This window comes from Onychomys torridus, chromosome 11, assembly GCF_903995425.1.
Source record: "Onychomys torridus chromosome 11, mOncTor1.1, whole genome shotgun sequence".
Taxonomy (NCBI): Eukaryota; Metazoa; Chordata; class Mammalia; order Rodentia; family Cricetidae; genus Onychomys; species Onychomys torridus.
In genome coordinates, this window is record NC_050453.1 from 67426165 (window position 1) to 67445861 (window position 19697).

A 19697-nucleotide genomic window follows, 5' to 3' on the forward strand; every position below is an offset into this window, starting at 1 on the left:
CCAAGGGCATAAAGCCCATTTCCCAGCCACTCAGCAGTAGGCATCAACCCTTTCATTTTTGCACATGTGATAAATTATAAAAATTATCTGTTACTTTCCTTTAAAATTGTGGGAGAATTGTCCATTTTTAAATTACTTGCCTGTTCAGAAGCTTTTCTTCTTTTCTTTCTTTTTTTACTTTAAAATATTTTATTTGTTATTATTCTAGGTGGGGGACACTCATGTCCTGGTTGGATATGGAAGTCAGAACCTGGCCAGCTGTGTGGGTCCCAGGCTCATTATGCATTTGAATGCTGGGTCTCTGCTGGTGGTACTGTTGAGGAAGGCTGTAGGACTTTCAAGAGGTGGAGCCTCACTGGAGGAAGTGAGTCCCTAGGGGTGGGTGTGCAGTTTTATAGCCTGGCCCCACTTCCTCTTCCCTCTGCTTCCTGATTGGCGTGCAGCCTGATACTCCTGTTGCCTTGGTGGGGCCCCAGACATGATGGGATGGATGTATCCTCTGTGGAATTAAAGGCAATGTGAACCCTTTCTCCTTACATCATTTCTGTCTGATTATTCTACCACAGCAAGAGCAATATTGGGGTGGGGGGGGGGGGTCCTTTCCTTCCATCCTGGGTTCTGGACACTGAACTTGGAACTCCAGGCTTGTGCAGCATGCATTTTTGTAGCCAGTGAACCATTTGGCCAGCCCTACCTTTTTAGCTTTCAGATTGTTACTTTTTTTCTTGTAGATTTTATAAAAGCCTTCTTAATTAAAAGCCCATTCTCTTTTGATATATATAACAAATTATTTTTTCTATGTCTTTTTGGGTTTTGTGTGTGTTTGCTTAAAGTTACTTCAATTTGCAAATCACCTACATGAGTGCTGTATGTGTTTATGGCCTCTGAATCACACATTTACTTTGTAAGAGCTCCTTACTTATTTTTTTTCTGGAACACACACTGGTTTTTTTTGCATTTGTACATGTTTAAACCCTCACTCAGTACAGCTTTTGCTATAAGAATGTCTTTTGTTATAAGAAATTATATACCTTAATTTTCCCAAGATTGTTCCCAAACCAATTTTAAAATAATCTCCCCAAGAGGAGAGTGGTGGTATTTAGCCACAATTCTAGTATTTGGGAGGTGGAAACAGTAGAATCAGTAGTTCAAGCCCAGCCTTGGCTATAAGATAGCAAATTTGAGAACATCCTGGGCCACATAGGAACCCATCAAAAATAATTAACAAATAATCAATCAATCAATCAATCAATCAATCAATCCCCCTTTCTGTCACTATTTTAAATGTTACTTTATTTCCTATTTACCACCAGTAGATAATTGTGTCTATTTCAGTTTTTATTTTTTCATATAAATTTTGTCTAATATTCTCAACTTCCCAAAAGATAACAACAGCAAGCCTCTCTTGGTATTTTAAGTTTACATTTAGAAGTTTTGAGCAAATAGTTCTATGAAATTCAAGCTTTGTATTGTAGAGCTCAGTGGATATTTTGTTGATAGAATGATTTCTGTGACTTTTGTGACTCTTGGGTCTAACATGATCTTCATTTAGGGCCTGCACGTCTATTCGTTAGGTTGGCATGGATGAAGAGTGTCTTCAGCTATAGTTACCAATGGAATTCTCACTCCTCTGAGTCTTGCTTCTCCTCATGAGGTAGTCATTTTGTACATTCATGTGTTCACCAATGCTCTGTCAGATTTTTGTTTCATGTTCTGTTTTTTCTAAATGGTTCATAGTCTCAGTTTTTCTGCTATGCAACCATATGTTAAGATAATAAGTTTAGTGTCTCTTTTACAATATTTACATCTATGATTTCTCCTTTACCCAGTTGTAATGGTTAGAACTTCTAACAATGATGTTAAAATTATAATAACTATCCTTATTTCATTTCTGGCTTTAAAGAAAATATTTTTATTATCAGCCACCATATGCAACTCTGAATTTTTGTTTGGAGGTTATTTATCTATCCCCGTCTATCTAAAATATTTTGTTAATGTTCATAATTAGAAATAAATGTTCATGTCCATCATAACTAGTTAAAACTCTCTGCACAATCTTGCTTCATAAAGTGGTTATTTTTAAATTAGAAGTGACTGTTTACTTGGTCATGTCTCTTTTAAATACACATTGATACTGTCAAGTTTGTATCCATATTATAATAGTAAATAGTAAAGATAGTAAATAGATGTTTAAATTGTAGAAATGTGTTTATTTTATGTGTATAAGTGTTTTGCCTCTGTGAGTGCACACACCATCAAATCCTCTGAAGCTGTAGTTACAAGCCATTGGGAGACACCAGATGTAGGTGCTGGGAACTGAACCCAGGCCCTCTGCAAAAGTGGTAAGCATTCTTGGCTGTTGAGCCGTTTTTTTCAGCCTTGACATTCAAATTGTGAACTTTCTCTTGCTTTCTGAGGTAGAATCTTTACTGATAGAAACTCATTATTTTGGGGTGGTCTGAGTCTTCTTCAATATGCTAATATTTTAAATGTTAAGTTCTGTGTATGTGTGTGTGTGCGTGTCTGTGTGTATTTGCATGTGTGTATGTGTGTATGTATATTTGCATGTGTGTATGTATATTTGCATGTGTGTGTATTTGCATGTGTGTGTGTGTATGTGTATTTGCATGTGTGTATGCACATGTGTGAGTGGGCACATGCCGTGGTCAGAGGACAATTTCTGAAGTTAGTTTTCTCATTCTACCCTGGGTTCTGGGGAGCAAACAGAGGTCATCATCTGGCTTGCAAGGCAAGAGCTTTAAACCACTGATCGACCTCACTGGACCAACAGCCATGTACATGTATAGTATATATACATACATACTCTCATAAATGGTTGAGTTTATGTGGGTGAGTGGGTGTATATGAGCTGTGATCAGTGTGGTCTTGTTTATTTATTCGCTCCCTACCAGTCTCCACTTTCCCTAGCTTTTGAATACTTCATGGCAAAAGTTTCTGTGCCCAACTCCTCCACCATTCATACCACTGATGTAGCGTCTTTACTTTTTGATAGCACTGAGTCTGTGGTAGTGTCAATATCAATATCAACATAATGATAGCTCAGTAAATATTTGATCCTCAAATTGTGTGGACAATAAATAGTCATATGAGATATTGATTATGCAGCCAAATTTAAGATCTAACTGAGTGTCATGTACTTTGGTTTACTAAATCCGACAGCTCAAGTTGTTGAAATAAAGAGCTGAGGCAATCAATAACATAGAACAAATAATGGCTGACACTGTCAATCATGCTTGTCTCTCAGAGGGGCTCCCAAGAAGGAAGCCACTGAGATTTCTCAGGCCTGGAAGTACTGGGGGCCAAAAGTGAAGGAGAATATTTGTAGAAAAACTTTTGGGTTTTTCCTCCCTCTGTTGTTGATTTTTAATTTGGTGTGTGTGTGTGTGTGTGTGTGTGTGTGTGTGTGTGTGTGTGTGTGTAAAAGTCAGAGAACAACTTGAAGGAGTCAATTCTCTCCTTCCGCCATGTTAGTCCCAGGCTTGACAACAAGCGTCTTTGCCCTTAGAGCCAAATTGTCTTTGGCCTTTGGACCACACTGCGGGGCCTGTTTGTGGAGTTTTCACCTCTGACCTTGGAACATGCCTGCGATCTGTCCTGTGGGTTGAAATGCTTACCTGACTTTAGACTATTACAATCATAAAAATGAAAGAAAGAAAAAACACAAGCAGACGGACTAGGTTTATTGCAGTGACTAATACCATAAAGTAGGAAAACAAGTAAATGGGCATGTTTAGAGAATGAAAGTAGTGATTTTTATTTTTTTTTAATTTGCCCTTGGCACTTGGCTGAGACATCCACAATAAAGCTCCCAGACCTTGTCACGCTCAGTGAAAACAATAGCAGACCAACAGAGACTTAAGTGTAGGCTGTCAGACATCAAGTCATCCTTAATTAGGCCTGGAGAAAACCATTTGTTGGGTGAGCCAGCAGACCGATGGTGGAAGCCGAGGCTGGTGGCTGCCTTGCCTGCCTAGTCCAGCCTGAGGAAACTAAAGGCTGCAGTTATCTGTGGCTTGCTCCTACATGTCTGCTCACCCATCTAGAGAGTAGAAGGGTTGGTAGGTACGTAGAGACAAGTCATGAGAGGAGAGGCCACAGATTTCCCAAGCAAAACTATGTGGGAACCTCATCCCAGGTATGAAAGCAGCTTTGGTGCAGAACTTCCAGTGGGTAGGACCATTTGCAGATGGGAAGTCCTCAGTCTTGTTAGCTCTTGGTTGTCTAGCCAGAAAACAAAGCACCACATTTTAACCTTCATATAGTGGCCCTTCCAAACTCTTGACCTCACCTCTGTATTAAATACCAGAACACACACAGGTCACAATTTATTTTACCTCCCAAGAGGTACTGTGTTCTCCCCTTGCAATGGATAAATTTAATTGTCAACTTAGCACAACCTCAAATCACCTGGGGAGAGTCTTAATGAGGGATTGTCAGCATTGGGTTAGCCTGTTGGCATGTCTGTGGTGATTGTCTTAATTAAGTTAATTGATGTGAGATGATTGAGCCCATTGTAGGTGGCACCATTCCCTAGGTAAGGGTCTTGATGGTGTAAAAGAGAGATCTAACTGAGCACCAGCAAGTGAGAGAGTGAACATGAATTTACTTTTTCTTTCTCTGTTCCTAATGGTGGATGAGACATAACCAACTATCTCAACCTCCTGCCTAGACTTTCCTACTATTATGGACTGTAACCTGTAATTGTGAGCTAAAATAAGCCCTTTTTCCCTCATGATTGTGGATCAAGGTGGTTTGAATGAGATGTCCCCCATAGTCTTAGGCAGTTGAACACCTGATTCCCAGTGGTGGAACTGTTTGGGGAGGCTTAGGAGGTGCAGTCTTGATGAAAGGAATATGTCACTGAGGGTGGGCTTTGAGATCTTAAGGTCTTACCCCACTCCCAGCTTGTTCTTTCTGTTTCCTTCTTGCAGTTTAAGATATGAGCCCTCAGCTTCTCAAGCCATCATGCCTGCTGTGGGCTGCCTACCATCAGGGACTCTAGCCCTCTGGAACACCAATTCCAACAAACTCTTTCTTCTATAAATTTCCTTGACCTTGTTGTTTTATCACAGCAACCAAAAAAAAAAATATATACATTATTGTGGCAACAGAAGGAAACTAGAACACACTGGTAGATCTCAACTTTCTGAATGCTACAATGCTTTAATAGAGTTGTGGTGACCCCCAACCATAAAATGATTTCTACTATAAATTGTAATTTTGCTAGTGTTATGAATCAAAATGCAAATATCTGGCATGCGGGGATATCTGATATGTTACCCTTGTGCGGGTTGTGACCCACAGGTTGAGAACCACTACTCTAGACCCTGAAGCTTGCATCTAGTTCTGCTGCAAGAGCTCACCTAGTCAGCTGTCTCCAAAATGTCTATCTCTTTGTAGATACCTAATGTGTCCCTGCTATCTGCAGTGATACAGGTCTGTTTGCACCCTCACAGAAGCCTAGGGTGCCTCCCAATACAGCCATTGCTACACACTTTCTACTGGGATTGCTCAGATGCTGGCTTCTTCAATCACCCTGTGACCTTGTAAAAGGCAGAATCCATGCCTTCATTTTCTTCATACCCTGAGCCAACCCCTGGCACAGAGGAGCTTCAGTTAATAACAAAAATTTAAAAAGTTTCATGAGTAATGGCTCCAGCCTTCCCTGACAGATGAGGGCAGGGGGATTCTGAATGAATGATACATAATGCTAACTTGAGTAGGTCTGTCTTCAATAGCAAACATTTTGTTCTACACCTCTTGGCTACTGTGAACACCTAGAATGTACTCATCCCTGCACCCCTTGCCATGTAAGCATATAAACTCAGAGACCAGTTTGACTTAGTAATCTATAGCCCATAAAATGTCCCTAAACACAGGTAAGAACCAAGATTTAAGTAAACTATGTGTGTGGTCACATGTACCTATAAGTACATATTCAAGTATGTTCAGAGGTGTGTGTTTATGCCTGCATGTATGTGTGAACATGTAAGCCAGAGGTCAGCCTAAGGTGCTATTTCTCAGATGTCATTGCTGTGGGATGTTCAAGTATGTCAAATGTGTTGCTCTGATTGGTTAAAATAAAACATCGATTGACCAGTAGCCAAGCAGGAAGTATAGGTGAGACAAGCAGAGAAGAGAATTCTGGGTAGTGAAGGCAAAGGCAGAAGAGACCTGCCAGCCTCCGCCATGACAAGCGAGATATAAGGTACAGGTAAGCCACGAGTCACATGGCAAAGTGTAGATTAATAGAAATGGGCTAAATATAAGAGTAAGAGCTAGACAATGGCAGGCCTGAGCTAATGGCCAAGCAGTTTAAATAATGTAAGCATCTGTGTGTTCATTCTATAAGTGGGCTACCGGACTGCTGGGGCTTAGTGGGACCTGGAGAAAAGCTCTCCAGCAACATGTCATCCATGTTTAAAATTCATATTTATTTGTTATTTTTATGTGTATGAGTGTGTGCCTATATGAGTTCATGTGTACCAAACACATGCAGAAAGCCAGATTAGGGCATTGGATCTCCTGGAATTGGAGTCATGGGCAATTGTGAGCTATCAGTGGTGCTAGAATCAAACCCAGATCCTCTACAATAGAAGTAATCATTCTTAAATGCCGAACTGGCTGGTTAGGTTAGAGTGGTTGACCAGTGATCCCCAGGAATCTGCCTGTCTATACCCCTTTGCACTAGGATCATAAGCACATGGCATGAACATCAGTTTTTTTTTCTCCTCCTCCTCCTCCTTCTCTGTTGCATAAATCTTAAAAGTTCTTACTAATAAAAACAAACCTGGAGCCAGGTATTGGGGTGAATGCTGAAAGATCAGAGAAGCAGGACAAGCCACAGCTTCCTCACCTCACCAGTTCCTCAGCTGATCCTGTTTCCTCAGACTGGAAGCCTCTGAGTTCTCATCCAAATAGATCTCAGCTGAACTGTTGCTCAAAAGCCTAAATGCTTAATCAGCCTAGTTCCTGGTTTTCACGACTTATATACCTTTCTGCTTTCTGCCATTACTTCCTGGGATTAAAGGCATGAGTCACCATGCCTGCTATTTCCGGTGGGTCCTTGAGCTCACAGAGATCCATGCCTCCAGAAGGCTAGTATTAAAGGTGTGTGTACCACCATTTTCTGGCCTCTGTATCTCGTGGCTGTTCTGTTCTCTGACCCCCAATAAGTTTATTAAGGTACACAATATTTGGGGGGACACAATACCACCACACTCCTCCTCCTCCTTTTCCTCCTCCCCCTTTTCCTCCTCCTCCTGCTCCTCCCCCTCCTTCTTTTGACATGGGAATTGAGCTCAGATCCTCATGTTTCCATAGTGTCTTAGTTGCTTTTCCATTGCTGTGACCAAAGGAACTTACAAAATGAAGCATTTAATTTAGCTTATGGTTTTAAAGTGTTAGGGTCCATAACGGCAGAGAGAAGGAACATCTGGGGTCGCTTATCTTGATCCGCCATCTTGACACACAGAGAGAAATCGCTGGGAATCACATGAGCCTTTCGAAACCTCCAAGCTCTCACCCAGTGACACATGTCTTCTAACACATATTTTCCAGTCCTTCCCAAACTGTTCCATCAACGGGGAAACCACACATTCAAACATGTGTGCATCTGGGGAGAATGAATATTGCTCTGTCTTTCCTTCCAAAGACAAGGGATTCGGGTTCAGAATGAGCAGCACAACCCTAAACTCCCAGCATAGCTGCCTTCAGTATCTGTCTTAGGGGAATTGTGGAGGATTGTCATGTCTGGGCATAACCATTAAGTCCTTCTCCTGTGGGGACAATCTGAGTGCCTCTGCCTCTTAGTCCTCATGTTTTTATGTGCCCATCCTTCCCAGATGTGAGATTCCTTTCAGGAGATGAGCAGGGTCTTCTTTTTAATCTTGAATACAAGCACCTTGCAAAGGACCAAGCACATGGATCACCTTCGATGCCTAGCTAATAAACAAATGAAAAGCACAAATGAATATTTTGGGGGTTTTTGTGTATATGTGCACATCTGTGTGTGCATGTATGTGTATGTTACTAGGCACAAAAAAGATGGAGGACAACCTCAGGTATCTCCTTTTATTTTTAAATACTTGCTTATTTTTGGTTTATGTATCTGGATGATTTGCCGGACTCTATGTCTGCACACTGTCCAGAGAGGCCAGGAAAGGCCATCAAATCCCTTGAACTGACTGAGAGCTGCTTGTCGGCCTCCACATGGTTCTGGGAACAGAACCTGGGTGCTCTCAACAGTAAACAAGAGCTCTCTGAACCTCAGAGCTATCTCCATGGTTTTTCCATCTTGTTTTTTGAGATAAGGTTTGTTGCTGACCTGGAACTTAGCAATTAGACTGAGCTAGCTGGCCAGTGAACCCTGAAATTCTTCCTGCCTCTGCCTCCCCAGTGCTGGGATTACAAACACCCTCCATGACACCTGGCTCATTTATGTGAATTCTCTGAATCAAAGTCAGGTCCTTAGCAAGGCAAGTTCTTTACAGACTGAACCATCCCTCCAGTCTGGAAGTAAACTTGAAGTGTGATTATGGAGTGTAGCAAGGTGGTAGATATTTGAAGAGGATAAGTTTCACTACAGCAATTTTTAAAAAATGAGATTAGTTGCAAAAAGTTTGTGTTTGTAGAGGTAATAGAGTGCTGTAAAAGTGAAGAGAACTAAATAAAATAAAATTCCCCTGAAGATGGCAGCTTTCTGAAGAGAGTGATTCATTGCTGGCCGATCTCCCCTCCCTCCCCCATTCCATTTGATTTGCTGGTTTCAAATTTGGTTAAAGATCTCATCTGGACAAGGGTATTAAAAGGAAAAGAAATCAACAGAGCTTTTAGAAACTGTGTTGGGTTAACATGAACATCTGGAAGCCTCGGGAGCCATTCAGACAGTAGGCTTTCAGTGCTGGTGGTTTCCAGACTCCCAGGACGGTATGGAAGGCTACGGAACTTTGATAACAAGCAATGGAGTCTGTTTGCCTCACAAACTTTAGGAGCTGTGTCTGTTCTCCCCCAAAACATTTTCCAAATTTGAAAGGGGCAGAGCTCCAAACCTGTGAAGTCTGAGACCAAATTCCCTGCCAATGTTTTAAGATGGAGAAGATAAAAAGCTGCCAGCCTGTCAATCAAAGGATAGATTAGTCTTAGAAATAGAGAGGAAACAGAGGTGAGAGAAATGAATCCAACCATATATGCAACCTAGGCTGAACCCAGCCCAGCTCTGATTAGATGGAGGCGCGGGCCCTTACTGATCTGGCTGACATGAGAGATGGAACTCCTGCCAGTGGGAAATATTACCCGGAGCTCTATAACTCCTTGTAGTAAGATGTCTGGCATATGATTTAAAAATTACTAAATGTGTGATCCTAGAAAAATGAATCAATGGATATTCTTGAAAAACAAAACACAGTATCTGAAGTGAAGAATTTTTGGAATATGAAACTAGGTGAAAAGCATATATTCAAACAGAAGCTACTGACCAGTATCAACACACAGATTCAGAATCCTCCAGCAAGGTAGACACAAAGAAAATCAAGCTAGGTTTATCATAGGAGAGAGAGACGGGGGGGGGGGGGGGGGGCGGGATTGAGCTGTATTAGGCACAGGGCATGCAACTTCCAAATGCTCATTTGGGGACTAGCCCTTCAGCAGAACCATGGCAAGAAGAAAATGGTAAAAAGCAGCTCTGCAAGCACTGGGAATGGAGGTGAACTCATTTTCTTTGGTGATGGAGTCACTTCCAGCCCTGCTCATGCAAGCAACCATAATTAAACATAGATCGGTGGGTCCCCAAACAGAACAAAGACATGAAAATGAGGGCAGGGGACGTTCCTGGGAAGAAGAGGGTTGGCAGAATGACAGAGGGCTATGGGGGGTGCAAAGGAGTAAAGTGTACGTGTGTGTGTGTGTGTGTGTGTGTGTGTGTGTGTGTGTGTGTGTGTGAAATTGTTAGATGCATGAAAACACAACAGGGTTTTTTTAAGACTAGGGAAAATGTCCCCAGAATTTTCTTCCCACCAAAGAATTTTTTTTTACAGTTGAACTTAGAGAGAGAGAGAGAGAGAGAGAGAGAAACAATATAAAAAACAACTCAGAAGTGCCATCGTTCAAGCATAACGCTCAGTCAAGACTTCAGGATTAACTACAGATTTGGCACTAGAAACAAACTAAAGCCTTAACCCACATTGAATATGAGACAATAAAGACATCCAGTACTGTAAAGAGAAGCCAAAACTGCCCTTAGAGGGAAATTCATGGCTTTACACATACTTGGAAAAATGTAAAGTGGGGAGAGAGATGGCTCAGTGGTTAACAGCACTGGCTGCTCCTGCAGAGGACCCATGTTCTGTTCCCAGCACCCGTGCACGGCAGCTCACAACCACCGATGACTCCAGCTCCAAGGAATGTGATGTATCTTCTGGCCCCTGCAGGCGCTTGGCCTCACATCCCCACACATAGACACGTAATTCAAAACGAAATGCAATCTTTAAAAAATGCAAAACATTCAGTTCACAGAAGAGGGGAAATGGTGGTAGCACAACTCAGAATGGAGATGTGAGTGGTGATGTGAGCAGACATCAAGGGTCCGAGATAGGACATCAACAAGTCAGTCAGCAGAGCCAACGCTCTGTAACTCAAATATAGATAACTTTATCAGCCTCAGACAGGTGGAGACCAAACAATACAAGGAAGAAATACTTGGAATTATAAATAAGACAAAACTATAGATTCAGTGAAGATTTTTCTACACACACATATATAGAAATGTTATCTCTTTGCATATATGTTTATACCTATTCATTTACATACTCACACATATACATGCTTTTTACATATGTATGTGTGTGGTGTATGCACATGTATGTGTTCACATATGTTTGTGTATTAACATGTATGCAGGTGTGCATGCTCCTATATGCATGTATGTAGGGGGGCCTGAGGTTGTTGTCAAGTGTCTTCCTTGGTGGCTCTCAATGCTATATTTTGAGTCAGGATCTCTCAGTGAACTGAGAACTTGTAGGTCGGCTAGTCTAGCTAGCTGCCTTGTCCTTGGAGAAATCTGTCTTGGGTTGGTAGCCACACCCATCAGTCTTCATTGCAAGCCCTGTATCCACTGAGCCACCTGCTCAGCTCCTTCATTTCCAAATAACTAGTGAATCTATTCTTATAATACATTCTAAAAACCTAGAATGGTCAATTGTCTGGAAAGTATAAGCTATAAAAAATGTTTAAGAAGGGAATAGAAAAGGTAAATGGCTCATCACTAATAGAGTTGAATTTGTAATAACATATCTTAACCATTAAAAGACACCAACAGGTGAGGTTGAAAGACCTTCCAGGAACAGATCAGTTCTGTACTTACAAATACTTTCAGAGGCTCTCAAAAGCAGACAGGTGCTCATACACACTTTGTGTGGCAGCTCAAACTCAAGAGCAAACATGGTTAGGAAAACAGTATTGGTCAACCACGCTCACGACTATGAACATCCTCACAAATGGACCCTGCATAGGATGGTAGCAAAACATGCTCATAATTTTAAGAATAAATGTGTTGCATGGGGTTGAACAGACCTCAGTAGTTGAGAACACTTGATCCTCTTCCAAAGGACCAGAGTTCAATTTCTAGCACCTACATTGTGTAGCTATTCAATGCCTGTAACTCCAGCTCCAGGGGATCTGAGCCATCTTCTGGCTTCTGTGGGTACCTGCACTCACATAACATACACACATAAGTAAAACTAAGTGTTTCCAGATTAATAAGGTTTTTTTTAAATAGGGTATATTTAAACATCAGACAAATATTCATACCTATTATAACCTTTATACTAACAGAAGAGATTAATTGTATACACTTCTTGAGATGCAAACAAAATTGAAGGTGTAAATTTCAATATTCATTCCTGCTTTTCAAAATAAACTGTTAAAGGGACCAACAGATAGTGACTGCTCAGCACATAAAGGCACCTGTCACTGTTCCCAAAGAGCTGGGTTGGATTCCTGAGACCTACACAGTAAAAGGAAAGAACCATCAGATCTTGCAAATCTTCTGACCTCCAAACATGTGCCTTGGCATACACATACCACTTACACATACTATACATACACATACATACACTACATATATACCACACTTACACACACTGCATAAACACACCACACTTACACACACTGCATACACACATACACTACACACATACACACCACACCTACATACACACATACACTACTCACACACCCACTCATACATACTACACACACACACACACACACACACACACACACACACAACCCCAACCTATAAATGTAATTTGAAAAATGTTAAAGAAAGGGTTAGAGATGGAGAAGTCTCCTTAAGTTGTCAGCTTTCTCTGTCACAAGAAAGGATAATGGATAGGAAAGAAGAACAGGCACAAAAAAACAAAGACAGGGAAAAGGAAGTCCTTGTGAAACGCTGTCACAGTCAGGTTTCTGCCACTGTGATAAACACCACGATCAAAACCAACTTGAGGATGGAAGCATTTAATGGGCTTACATATCCCAATCACTGTCCACCATTGAGGGAAGTCCGGGCAGGAGCACAAGACAGAATAGAGGCAGAAACCATGGAGGAATGCAGCTTACCAGCTTGCTCCCCATGACTCACTCAGTCTACTTTTTTATACAGTCCAGCACCACCTGCCCAAGGATGCCACCACCCACAGTGGGCTGAGCCTGTCCTTATCCAAGAAAATGTTCCACAGACTTGCCTACAGGGCAATCTGATGGAGGCAGTTCTGGATGGAGATATGTCTAGATTTGCATCAAGATGACAAAAACCAATAGCAATATGTCAGCTTTTCATGCAGAGCGGGACAAGGATGCCAGCCATTACCCTGAGTTATGCAGATATTACCCAAAGGGAAATATACAGGAGCAGTTGTAAAATTTCTGTCTGATCTATTTGTGTGTGCAAAAGAGAGAGGCCTGAAACTCCAGCTCCAGGGGATCTGATGCCTCTGCTCATTCTCTCTCTCTCTCTCTCTCTCTCCCTCTCTCTCTCTCTCTCTCTCTCTCTCTCTCTCTCTCTCTCTCTCTCACACACACACACACACACACACACACACACACACAAAATTAAAAGTGGAACAAATCTTGAAAAAAAAGGAGTATTTATGTTAAGAATGCTATTGGGAAATAGTTGTATGAAGCTGGCTTTTCTATTATTAAAGGAGGCAAAAAAAAAAAAGTTAGATGGAAATTTACAAAGTCCAGAAGTGCCTGGCCACTCCCTGAGCTCTGCATATGATCCTCTCTTGGGGCATTGGAGGGGAAACAAATTTTATCAATGTGAGATAAACACATGGATGTTACAGAAAGTGTCTTATTTCAACAAGAGCCTGCAGGAGCTCCTAAAAGACACCTCATCCTCTGGATATGGGAAGAATGACAGCCTTGGAGGGCTGGGGATGCAGCTCAGTTGGAGTGCTTGCCTAGTGTGCAACTAGGCCCTGAACTCCATTCCCCTAGTCAGAAGTTTTCATTCACAGAGGAAAAGTGGGTGTGGTGGTACCAGTCTGTAAGCTCAGCACTTTAAAGATCTGTGCAAGAGGAGTGTAAGTTCAAGGTCATCCTTGGCTACATAGAACGTTTGAGACCTGACTGAACTACATGAGACCCTGTCTTACAAAAAGACAAAAAAAGAAAAAAGAAAAAAGAAAGAAGGAAGGAAGAGAAAGAAAGAAGGAAAAGAGAGGGCTAGGGGAGGGAAGAAGAGAGAGAAGAAAAGGGGAGAAAACTACACATTTGAGATGCATTTGTACTTGACTTCAGGACAATGACCCACTTTTCCTCTGTGACCCTCCCTGAGAATAAAAACTTCTGACTAGGGGAAGCACTAAACGGACTTCACAAGAGTCTTCAAAGGCTCCAGAATCTGACAAGAGAAGTCCTCACACCAAGCACATCAAAACCACAGAACAGTCAGAACCGATTGCACTTGGAGCCAGCGAGGAGTGGCAAACTCATCTTTATTCAGCCCTGGCTCCCTCCCACTGAGAGTTCCTTAGAATACTCTCCTTCCCCTTCCCCAGCGAATTCCCAAAGGCCTAGAAGACCAGATGTGAGAAGGGGCGAGAGGCAGATGCAAACATAAATTCTTCCCTCTGCGACAGCGAGTGCTCGGCCATGCGTGCCCCCACCCGTGTCAGATGCATGGTTCAGTCTGAAGAATCAAGTTCACATGGTGCTGACATTGCTCTGGTTTCCAGAGAGGAGGCTGGGATGGCAGGTAGCACGTTTGCCTCTGTGGTGGGTGGGGGGCATGTGCGGCTATGAGGATGCTGGCACAGGTGCTCTGAAGCTCAGTGAACAAGATACAGTTGCTTGTGTGACTTTATGAAATTAATTTTAATTTCTAACCAGAGTCAGAATAGAAGATGAGAGAAGGTAAGGGTTGAAAGGGAAATGAAGTAAAGCGATTACATTGGCTGGGGGAGTCTTGAAGATGTGTGAGGAGTTGTGTACTAATTTTGTTAGAGCTGCTTGACTTGTGAACAACCACGAAACCCCTCTAGATTTTTCATCCCTGCACTATTAAAGGCTGTAGTGGGAGTGTCTGGCCACCATCAGAAGCCATGATGGAGCCTGTGTTTGAGAACAAGCATGTTATACAGTTCAAACACCAGTGTGCGCCCCCAGTCAGACACATACCACATGTATACACAAGAAATTAAAAATATAAATGAATTTTAAAATAAAGGCATTTGAAATCAGCTCATTTGGGCAAGCTGTTCAAACTTCACAGGAAATGCTCCTCTGCTTCTCTCCACCCATCTCTAGTGAGTGCCCTCCAAGACTCCATGCCACAGCCCAGCGCCTTCTGCTCGGACCACCAGATCTTCATCCCAGGTCCCTAAGGCCTGAGTGATCAGATGTTCCTGATCCATCTTCCTGTCCCTCCCAGTCACCTCCCAGACAGCAGTGCTGACCATCCCATGACCGAGTTTCCTCGAGCAGAGTCTTCCAGTGGCACCTGTCTGCTTCTTACCCTGGGGTGTCGCCAGTCTTCACTGCTTTTGTCTGGTGTTGAGGTATAAGCTGAACTTTGAGAGCAAGGCAGCTAAGGACTTGAGGAGAACCTGGAACCTTCACATCCCATCTCAGTAGCAAACAGATGCATTTTGTGGGCAGGAGGTGGTAGCTCAATTGGTAAAGAGCCTGTCTTGCCAACATGAAGACCTGAGTTCACTCCCCAGAACCCCCATTTTTAATAAAGCAGCATGCACTTGTAGCCCTGGCACTTAGGAGGTGGGGCCGGGTGCATTCCTGAGTTGGTTGGCCAACCAGCCTACTTCAATTGTCAACTTCCAGGTAAAAGTGAGAGAATCTGTCTCCCAAAACAAGATGGATGGTTCCTGAAATGGTGTGTGAGGATGATCTCTGGCTGCACAGGCATATGTAACTATACACAAGTCCACCTGCACAGGCATGCTCACACACACACACACACACACACACACACACACACACACACACTCATACCATACAAAGATGTATCATTGTTTCACGTTCACAGGGAGACTTGTTTAATTGCCAAGTAACTCTTTCCCAGACTTTAACTATACAAGAAGAGAAAAACTAAATTGTTTTCAAGACTTGTTCTCGGAAACTTTAGGTGTCCCCAAACTGAGATGGCTGGAACCATAGAAACAGCGCACCAAGGTTAACAGCCTCTCTTTGTCTCCCCCTACCCATGGTTAGTACAAAGGTCACCACCCATAGCCAGTCAACAATAAGGTTATACAATGACTGCTTGAGGATGATGATGCTAATGATGTCATTTATTGAGCAATTACCATGAACTCTTACGAGCACTTAACATTCACCAGCCTATTTATCTCCTCTTCAGCCCTAGAAAATAGCTGGCAAATGATTATTATTACCTTCGTTTTACAGATGAGGAGTGTACAGGGCACTGAGAGGTGAGAAAAGTTACTTAGAATCCCGTGGCTATTAAGTCTTGAGTACTGCAAGACGGCTCCAGGAAGCTGCTGTAGCTGAAATCTTTACAACTTTCTGCTAGCATCCACCAGGAATTAACTGAGCTATTGCTATGCTCCAGGTGCTGGTCCACACTAGGTTATTGCTCTCATAAAGTTTGTTGTTTAGTGTGTGAAAGAGATACCAAGCAGGTGACTGCACAAATGAGGATTTGAATTATGGCAGAAAACAGTGCTGTGGAGAAACTGAGTCTTGGACAAGCAATAGCAGAGGATCTCTTGGCTGGAATGTGATGCATGTCCCCTCAGGCTCGAATGTCAAATACTTGGTCCTTAGCTGTTGGTGCTGTTTGGGAAGGAAACCTGTGGGAGGAGGAGGAGCCTTGCTGGAGGAAATATATACCTGGGGGGGGGGGGGTGGGCTTTGACATTTTACAACCTGGCCTTGCTTCCTGCTCACTCAGCTTTCTGAGTGCAGAGGCAATGTGACCAGCTTCCATCATGGTTTTCTGACATGATGGACCACATCCCCCTTCCTTTCTTAGATTAGGTATTATGTCAGTGGCGAACAAGTAACTCCTACAGAGATGAATGAATCTCTATGTGAAAGCCAAAGATGGGTCCTTGAGAAAGACATGTAAGCTAAGAGTTGAAAGAGAGCTGAAATAAATATAGACCACAGGGAAAGAACAAGATCTAACTAAGTCATTGGAAAACTAGAAGGATGGGCTGGAGAAGTCAGGTGAGGGAGGATGAGAGGGAAAAGTAGAGCCAGGTAACACTACTGTGAAAACATGAGTCCAGGTAAATCCTTGGTCTTTTATCCTTAGAGCTACCAGCGGTGTAGCTTGTGATTTTTCCATGCCCCTGCCCCCAAATCCCTTATGCTTCAAGCTAGCCGAAAGTGCACAGATTAACACTATGGTAGCTTCCTGAAGCCTTCTCTTAGTGTTTGAAATTTAATAGCTATAGGATTCTAAGCAACTTGTCTCACCCCTCCATGATTCCTCGTCTGTAAAATGAAGATAATAATATAGTTTAACAGCTAGGGTCTAGAGAGAGAGACTGACTTGGGCAGGCCAGTCTCATTTCTGTGATAAACAGCTTAGCAAAGAAGTAACCTAAGGCAGGAAAGAACTGATTCCACTGTCCTTTGTGGGGAAGTCAAGCACCTGGTCACATCATACCCCCAATCCAGCAGAGAAAAACTAAAGAACCTATGCCAGCTGCCAGCTCTAACTAGTTTGCTCCTCTGCTACGTATTTCAGGATCCTATGCCTGGGGAATGTTGCCACTGTGTGTTAGGTCTTCCTCTATCAGTTAATAGTCAAAATAACCCACCCCACCCAAGACATGTCCACAGACCAACATGACAGAAGACAGTGACTCATTTGAGACTCGTTTCTGAGGTAATCCTAAGCTGATATTTAAAACTAAGCATCCGAGCGGGGCGGTGGTGGCACACTCAGGGGTTCCAGCACTCAAGAGGCAGAGGCAGGTGGATCTCTTGAGTTCAAGTCCAGCCTGATCTGCAGAGTAAGTTCCAGGACATCCAGGGACACACAGAGAAACCCTGTCTTAAAAAGAAAGAAAGAAACAAACAAAACTAAACATCCTAGTCTTTACCAGCTAGACCCACAGCTTCTGGCATGTAGCTGGACTTGCATGCAGGCTATCAGAGGACAGCGACTCCAGATGCCCACCCCTTGGTACCCTCCCTGGTCTTATTCCTCTCCACAGGATCACAGCTGTCCCAAGCTGGCACAGTCTTCCAGTTAGTGCAATACTCCACAATGTGTTTTCATGATTGCCCCCTCAAGGTACCAACTTGTTCCCTAATTGACCTCCTTAAAAAATAAAAAATAAAAAAAATGCTACTTGAGTTTTATGTTCTGTGAGCCACTGTGCTCTGTACACAGGCAAAATCAAAAGGTTTTCACAATTCCCCTTCAGGGGCTGTTCAAGAATGGCTGAGTTACTCTCTTGCCTTCACTTTTGGCTGAATGTTGTGAGTCTCAGAATGTTCAGCCAGCCCAGGATCTCCCTTTCCGTTACCCACTCACTCCCCCCCCCACAGGCTTTTTCTTTTCTTTCTCAAACAGATCTTCAAATTCACTATGTAGCCAAGGCTGTCCTTGAACTTCTGTTCTTCCTGCCTTCACCTCCCAAGTGCTAGGATGGTATTATTCACAGACATGAGGACCTGAGTTCAGATTCCCAGGTGAAGAGGCAGCCTGAGGAGACACTTCCACAACCTCAGCCCTGGAGGAGGCGGAGACAAAAGAAGAGAAGATAAATTACACCACCTGTGGTCTTAAGGTTGAAGTGTGGTTCAGGGCCTGTACACATTATTAGGTAGCACCTAGTGGCTGTAGAGGAAGATGCAGAGTCAGAAGATGAAGATGAGGAGGAGGTAAAAGTCTTAAGTATGTCTGGAAAGCGATCTGCTCCTGGAGGTGGTGACAAGATTCTGCAGAAAAAGGTAAAACTTGATGAAGATGATGAGGATGATGATAATTTTGATGAGGAAGAAACTGAAGAAAAAGTTCCAGTGAAGAAATCTGTATGAGATACCCCAGCCAAAAATGCACAAAAATCAAACCAAAATGGAAAAGACTTAAAACCATCAACACCAAAATCAAAGGGTCAAGAGTCCTTCAAAAACAGGAAAAAACTCCTAAAACACCAAAAAGACCTAGTTCTGTAGAAGACATTAAGGCAAAAATGTTGCTGGAGTTTTCTCCAGTCCTGCCTAGCCCACGGTCAGGACAAATCTCTCTCACCCGCCAGTCCTGCAGCTGCTCAGACCCAACCAAATAAACACACAGACTTATATTGCTTACAAACTGTATGGCCTTGGCAAGCCTCTTATTACCTAGCTCTTCTATCTTAAATTAGCCCATTTCTATTAATCTATACTTTGCCACATGGCTCATGGCTTACCGGTACTTTACATCTTGCTTCTCATTGTGGCGGCTGGCAGTGTCTTTTCAGAATTATATCTACACAAAAATGCAAGAAAAAGGCGGTACTCTTCCCAAAGTGGAAGCCAAGTTCATTAATTATGTGAAGAATTGCTTCTAGACGACTGGCCAGAAGGCTAGTCAAGATCTCTGACAGTGGAGGTTGTCTCTTTAAGAAAATGGTTTAAAAAGTTTGAAATAGTCCGTCTTACTTAATTTCTGTAACATTTGATATATCTGGCAGTCTTTTTTATAATGCAAAGTGAGAACTTTCCCAACTGTGTTTGATAAATATTGTTCAGGTTCCATTGCCAAGAATGTGTTGTCTAAAATGCCTGTTTAGTTTTCAAGGATGGAGCTCCACCCTTTACTTGGTTTTAAGTTATGTATGGAATGTTATGATAGGACAAAGTGATAGTGGTGGTCAGATGTGGAAATGGTAGGGAGACAAATATACATGTGAAATAAACTCAGTATTTTAATAAAGTAAAAGAGAAAAAAAAAGAAGAAGAGGAGAGAGGTGGCTCAGTAGTTAAGAGGTTAAGAGCACTGACTGATGTCCCAGAGGAAACAGGTTCAATTCCCAGAGTCTGATCACACCAGGTTAAAAAATATAAAGAAAGAAAGAAAGAAAGAAAGAAAGAAAGAAAGAAAGAAAGAAAGAAAGAAAGAAAGAAAGAAAGAAAAAGAAAGAAAGAAAAAGTAAAAGAGAGAGACAGAGAGGGAGGGAGGGAGGGAG

The 19697-nt window shown here is 42.5% G+C and overlaps 1 pseudogene; it reads left to right on the forward strand.

The window, feature by feature from the left end:
• The first annotated feature begins 18294 nt into the window (after nt 1–18294).
• LOC118592905 lies at nt 18295–19133 on the forward strand (annotated as a pseudogene).
• The last annotated feature ends 564 nt before the right edge of the window (nt 19134–19697 follow it).